At 39.3% G+C, this 6,268-nt stretch overlaps 1 protein-coding gene across 2 annotated transcripts in view; it reads left to right on the top strand.

Annotated features, from left to right (window-relative positions):
- The first annotated feature begins 408 nt into the window (after positions 1-408).
- The window catches only part of enc2 (ectodermal-neural cortex 2), a 71,282-nt gene continuing 65,422 nt past the window's right edge, over positions 409-6,268 (top strand). Inside the window, exon 1 of one of the 2 annotated variants that reach the window (XM_084060965.1) lies at positions 409-544. The gene's annotated coding sequence lies outside the window, so the exon portion shown is untranslated. The remainder of the gene's footprint in view (positions 545-6,268) is intronic. The other variant, XM_084060966.1, reaches the window with a different exon arrangement.

Genomic DNA, 6,268 nt, shown 5'->3' with positions numbered 1-6,268 from the left:
TTAAGACAACTCTCTTCCTGATTGGCCAGCGGTCAGGTCTGCTCTGCAAAACCCATTGGTTAAAAGGAGACGTCAATCACGTGTAAATGAAAAGCCACTGGTTGTTGATTCTTGTAGAATTCAGTGTTGCCATGTCTGCTCATTATAAGCGACTTTGGGCTTGTTTTTTTCTGTAAAGTTGCTTGTAAATATTGGTAGTTGTGGGTTGAGTTTTTTTTGGGCTTGTTTCAATGTATCTATTCCAATGTATAGAATACATACCCGAGTTCATACTATCTAGATTAGAGTTCAAAAGTCCGATTGCCTGGGGGAAAGAAACCCCCTGGTCATAGACCTGGTTGCTTGTTTCTCTCTCATGATCTGGCAACACTGGTTACAATTCTCAGCTTTTTCCTCTGAAACCAGTCAGACAGGTTGGAATAAAAAACACAGACAGACAGACTTTAAAGTATTGACGTATAGATAGAGATGTTGTTTTCACCCACTGAGCCGGTCCTTTACCCTGGTTGGATTTAACTTTTACACCTATTAAAGCACGTTATATGTGAGTATAATGAGACAAACATTGATATGTTTAAATGTGGTCAGTCAGCAGGGATCAGGGAGACTCACAGACACACAATGTAGAGGATGTTTTATTGTTGTTGTGAGGGACATAACTTCACTCTAATGTGTTTTTCATGGAGTAAAACTCCACTATAACTCAGTTTGTTGACGCTTAACACAGTTCATTTATCCACAGGACTTTTGTACCTAGCTCTATTGTAATTATGTATGTTATTACACGTTTATAGACTATAGGTACTGCTTCAGTGAAGTTGGTGTTTTATAGCATAGCTAAACTTGAACATTGTTGTTGTCGGATAACTAACACAACTTGTTTGTTTTCTCGGCGATCTTTTGCACTTATATCCTTTGATCAAGAGACTATCTTGTATTTGATCGATTTGATATTTGATACGAAAGTAAAAGTCAGACTCGATCAAATACATTTACATAGTCTTGATCCAAGGCTATATAGTTTTAAGTGTTGACAAACATAGAACCTTTTAATCTTTTTTTGTGCTGTTTTTGTCAAAATGGTCATATCTTATAATCTAAGACACTTTTGTTTGTCGCCTGAAATGGGAGTTATCAGATTATTAAGTCCATTTCTCGCACAACAAAGAGCATATAAACTGATAAAAGTGTCACCGTGACCGGCTTTCTATTGTGTGTTAGGGTTACGAAAGCAAAAGTCAGACTCGATCAAATACATCTATGATGGTCTTGATCCAAGGCTATAGTGTGTTACGACGATACATATTTGGACTAAATAACAGCAATAGTTTTGGACCAACAACAACATGCCACAGTGAGTCTGAACAACAGACTGAGATGACCCGGGGAATATCATATATTATTATCAGTTATCCTATGTCTACAGTATATATTTGATAATAATAAGGATCTGTGGGTCTGCTGCCCATTTGTGGTTCTTTATTCTCTGTGATTATGCAACCCCACGATGGTTAATTATTCAACATTTTAGGGGGTTTGTTTGCATCATGTCACAGTGAAACTGTAATTAAAGAACATTGATTGCATCGATATGCGTTGCGTAGCCTACTAGACACGGCCAGTTCCCTCCTGATTGTTGGATATCGACCAATATAGTGATTATAGCATCGATGCACAGGAATGCCCCTCTCTCTCTCTCTCTCTCTCTCTCTCTCTCTCTCTCTCTCTCTCTCTCTCTCTCTCTCTCTCTCTCTCTCTCTCTCTCTCTCTCTCTCTCTCTCTCTCTCTCTCTCTCTCTCTCTCTCTCTCGTTGTACCTACTACAGTATATGAGGTGTGATCTTGTGAGAACTTGTTTACCAATAGAACAAAGAGATGCATTACATAAGACTCAAGAGAAGCTATAACGTTAACTTGTGTTGTTACATTTACAAAACCATCACATTAATATTAGTGACACCAGTCACTCACATTAATATTGTGTGACTCGAGTCATATATGACCCTCCTTGTCAAACTAAGGTTTGGTGGCAGTAGTGTCAAAAGATGACTTGAGGCTTGGGTGAGTCTACATTAATATTAAATTATGGTCTTCTGAGAAAAGCTGCCTGCTACCCATAGCCTTGGATCAAGACTATATCATAGATGTATTTTATCGAGTCTGACTTCAGACTCGATAAAATACATCTATGATATAGTATTGATCCAAGGCTATACCTGTATTGTCCCTCATATCTAACATATCTAATCTATTCATTGCTAGCCAATTGTCCAATAATGTCTCATGGCCACATGTAGCTGCAGCAAGTCAGATTGTCCCGGTTTTTGGGTTCTTCTTAGCATGCTTCCAAGGTTCCAATGTTCCACAGCTTCATTGATTAGATGTCAGCTAGCTAAACAAACAGATCAATAGCTAAAGCACTGGGATGATCAGTGGAAGGGGTGGAGGAGGCAGCTGTTACCACCCATAAGAGCAGAATAGAATAAGCTTTAAGTAGAATAATAAATTAGAATAGGCATGATGGTAGAACAAGTAAGATAGAGTGTAGATGTAGGCCTACAGTAGAATAGCCTACATGGAATACTAAGTGAGGTACAGTAGGGCTGCATGGTTATGGCTAACATAATCCTGATAATTCTTTGCATAATATTGCAATTATTATTACAATATTTGCGATATGTAATAATTATTTATTATTGATAATAAATGATTAATGTGTTAGTTGCTCGTGGCATGTGTATTGTTATCATATCTCGTGGCCTCTGTGATGTTATTGTGCCTCTGTGTGAGTGCATGGATGGGGAGATGGGATGTGTACAACCCATTGTTCTGGTTAACCCTTTGTGTTACTGTAAGGAAAGGAATTCAGGCAGGGTGCTGAAGCTGACCAAATAAGATGTTTGATTCAGTTTCATGCTGAATACATAATTGCCCCAAAAAGAGCAACCTTGACTAAGAACAGAAGGGATGAAAATGCACAATTCATTGTTTTAATAAATGATAATATTATCAATTGAGTTACATTTTGGACAAATTATGTTAAAATAATGTTTCACAGAACTGTAAAAGATGCTTAATTTAATAATTGCATTTCAACCTAGCAGACAGTAAATTTCTTTCACATAATATGCAAAAACAATCTGAATCTGAGCACTGCAGTTTTGGCTCTGAGGAGCGCTTCAGGCACATTGATCACTTAAAAGTGTCATATTGTAATTTTATGTCCTCATTTGTTGCCACCCTAACTGTGGATGGATGCCATTAATTTCAGAGCCTTGTCAGCACCCTCTCCTCTCATCCAGTGTTGCCACGTCTGCTTATTATAAGCGACTTTGGGCTTGTTTTTCTGTAAAGTAGCTTGTAAATATTGGTGGTTGTGTTTTTTTTGGGCTTGTTTCTAAAGTGTAGTTGCTTATTTGGGCGTGCTTCCTAAATGTAGTTTAAACCAGTGGTTCTCAAACATTTTCATGTTATCATGGACCCCCAAATGAATATGTATGTGTCCCTCCCTAACCCCCGTCTGAAAATGGTTTGTGTCAGGCAGGGACTAACTTGAAGGCGTACGGCGTCTCAGTCATGCTCACTACTCCACGTTTCTTTTCAGGCTATTTCAAGCGAAAATCTTCAAAGTTTAAATATTGTTTTAGGCTATAAACAGAAACACCTCTCTGACAGTCATTTTCAGGACAGCGAGAGATGATAAAAGACAGGCACGTTGGCGGAGAAAGAGACAGAAAGTGGGACACAGGATGAAACAAGCGAGCGACTCCCTGGAGTCCATATCAGACGTTTATTTTCCTCTTCACTGGACAGAAAGGAAAATCAACATTTGGATGCACACACACACAAAACCCCTTGTTTGTGTTGCTATACATAGGAGCACGTCACGTTGACTTGTCTTAATTCCTTAATCCGTACGCTCTGACCTCAATATTCATTAAAGGGATAGTTCACCCGATAGATGACTTATTTTCTATCGATTACACACCCCATGAAGCCTTGAATTCATGGAGATGATTTTGTTTTTGTCGCATTCCTGAGCCAATCATTTGATGACCGGCAGAAAGATGCTAATGTCTCCGGTAGGAGACTCAAAGTTGACACGTTGAGTCTCCTACCGGAGACGCTGCCGGTCATCAAATTATTGGCTTAGGAATGCGACAAAAACAGAAAACTCTCCATGAATTCAAGTCTCCATGGGGTGTGTAATCGATAGGAAAAAATGACATTTTGGGTTTGAACTATCCCTTTAATATAATACCCAGTATTACCCCTCACTATTGTCAGCACTGGGCAAAAGCTCATAGTCTCTTCAAAATGTTAATTTGTTATACCCAAAACATGCATTTGCCATCACAGCCATAGCATATAATAAGTGTACACACATATTAAGGCCTCTTGGCAGATATAACACTCTGGTTAGACAAGACACAGAGTACCAGATGGTAGATCTGTCTCTCTCTCACTCACTCACACAGAAACATGCTTTAGGGTATATACATGCATACTTTGGAAAATCTCTGCAGTTGGTCATACCTTTAGTTTGAAACAGCTTGTGCTGTTATTAGCTACTGAAACGCTGAACAGCATATGCAAGGCTGAAGCTGAGTGTAAGCACAGACAAAAGCTGTGTTTACATTTAGCCTACAATTTCTGCATTTAGCGGATGTCTAAGTATGTAGTCGCCCGGCTCCGTGCAAATTCTCGCTGACAACTTGGAATGCAGTTGTTGGCGACAATGATGTTATCTGTTGTTTACTTGTTTTGAAAAAATTGCTTCAATATTCTGTCAGTTTTCTCCATGTGTATTTTCTAATGCAGTGGTTCTCAAACATTTCCGTGCCAAGGACCCCCACATTGATACATATCAGCCCATGGACCCCCATTTGAAAAGATGTGCCAGGGACTCCCAAAAGAGACAATTTCTTAAGGCTGTGGCAGTGATTCCGAACCATTTTAATTTCAAGGAACCCAATTTGACATGCATTAGGCCATGGACATCCATTTGATGGCATTTGTATCTCTGGGACCCCAATATACACTGTAAAAATCAATGTTAATCAAACTCTGAGAGTGTATAAATGGAACCAAATGCACCCGTAAGGATTTGGTTCCAATTGTACACTCTCTGAGTTACAGACCCATAAGGGTCCATTTGGTTCCTGACTATCGATCATTTGACTGGGGACCCCCTGGAACCCAGAAAAAAGGGGGGAAGCACGCACATCTCAATGAAAATTTGAAGGTGCTGGACTCAAAAATACACACCAATAACAGAAGAAGAAGTCCGCACACTTTTGAAGCTCCAGCGACCAGTTTTATTTAGGCTCACAGGGTAACAACGTTTCGACCCCTTCGGGTCTTCGTCAGGTATGAGGAGTGCAGAGGTAGGCAGGCTAAAGTAGGGAGCAAGTAATCAAAGTCCCAGCTGTGTCGGGGATAATAGACACACCCTCCCCCCATCCCAAGGGGACAGTCTACAGATATAATCAACGGTATCATGATAAAAACAGTTCATTTTGGAAAACATTATTTTGTAGAAAAATAGAAGTTCATCTTTAGGAGAAAAATCATCTTTAGAAACAAATCATTCTATTCCTTTTAGAAAGTAGAAAAATAGAAATTCAGTAATTCTAATTCATTTTTAGAGAAAAATTAGAAAAAATTTAGAAAATCATTCATTTGTGACATGATGTAGTGACATAATGTAGCACAGTACAGTTTTAAGAGGCAACATAGCCAAAGGACTAATTATAATTATTCCAGACCCCCTGGAACCCCCTCAAGGACCCCTGGGGGTCCCCAGATCCCACTTTGAGAACCACTGTTCTTATGTGTACAGGCAAACAAATATACACTTGAAAACAGTGTACACACATAAAGGTGACACAGCATCTTGTGAATACAGAACCCATGCGTGCCACACACTTTGACATGCAACGCAAGCAAATGTTTCAATGTTCTTAAATCTGCATCCAAGTTCCAACAAAAGATCAGGTTTTTGTGTGATCCAGTATCACTATCTGAATTGACTTTGTACACCTAGATGCTTCAATTCTTGCTTGGGATTTTGGCCATGGTGGAAGAAAGCACGGTTACTTTGAGTTTCGAGCACTGTTTGTTTCCTGACGCTCACAGCAGACCTCCATTTGCACACTATGCAACTTCTGACTCCAATAGATCAGTGGTTCCCAAATGTTTTAGCTTGAGAGTCCCAAAAGAGAAATTAGTGGAATTAGTGGAAACTAGTGGAAATAGCAGATCTACAA

The sequence above is a fragment of the Gymnoscopelus microlampas genome (assembly GCF_963454915.1).
Source record: "Gymnoscopelus microlampas genome assembly, chromosome: 6".
Lineage (NCBI taxonomy): Eukaryota > Metazoa > Chordata > Actinopteri > Myctophiformes > Myctophidae > Gymnoscopelus > Gymnoscopelus microlampas.
The sequence above is the reverse complement of the archived record's forward strand: the minus strand, read 5'-3'. Positions and strand labels throughout refer to the sequence as shown.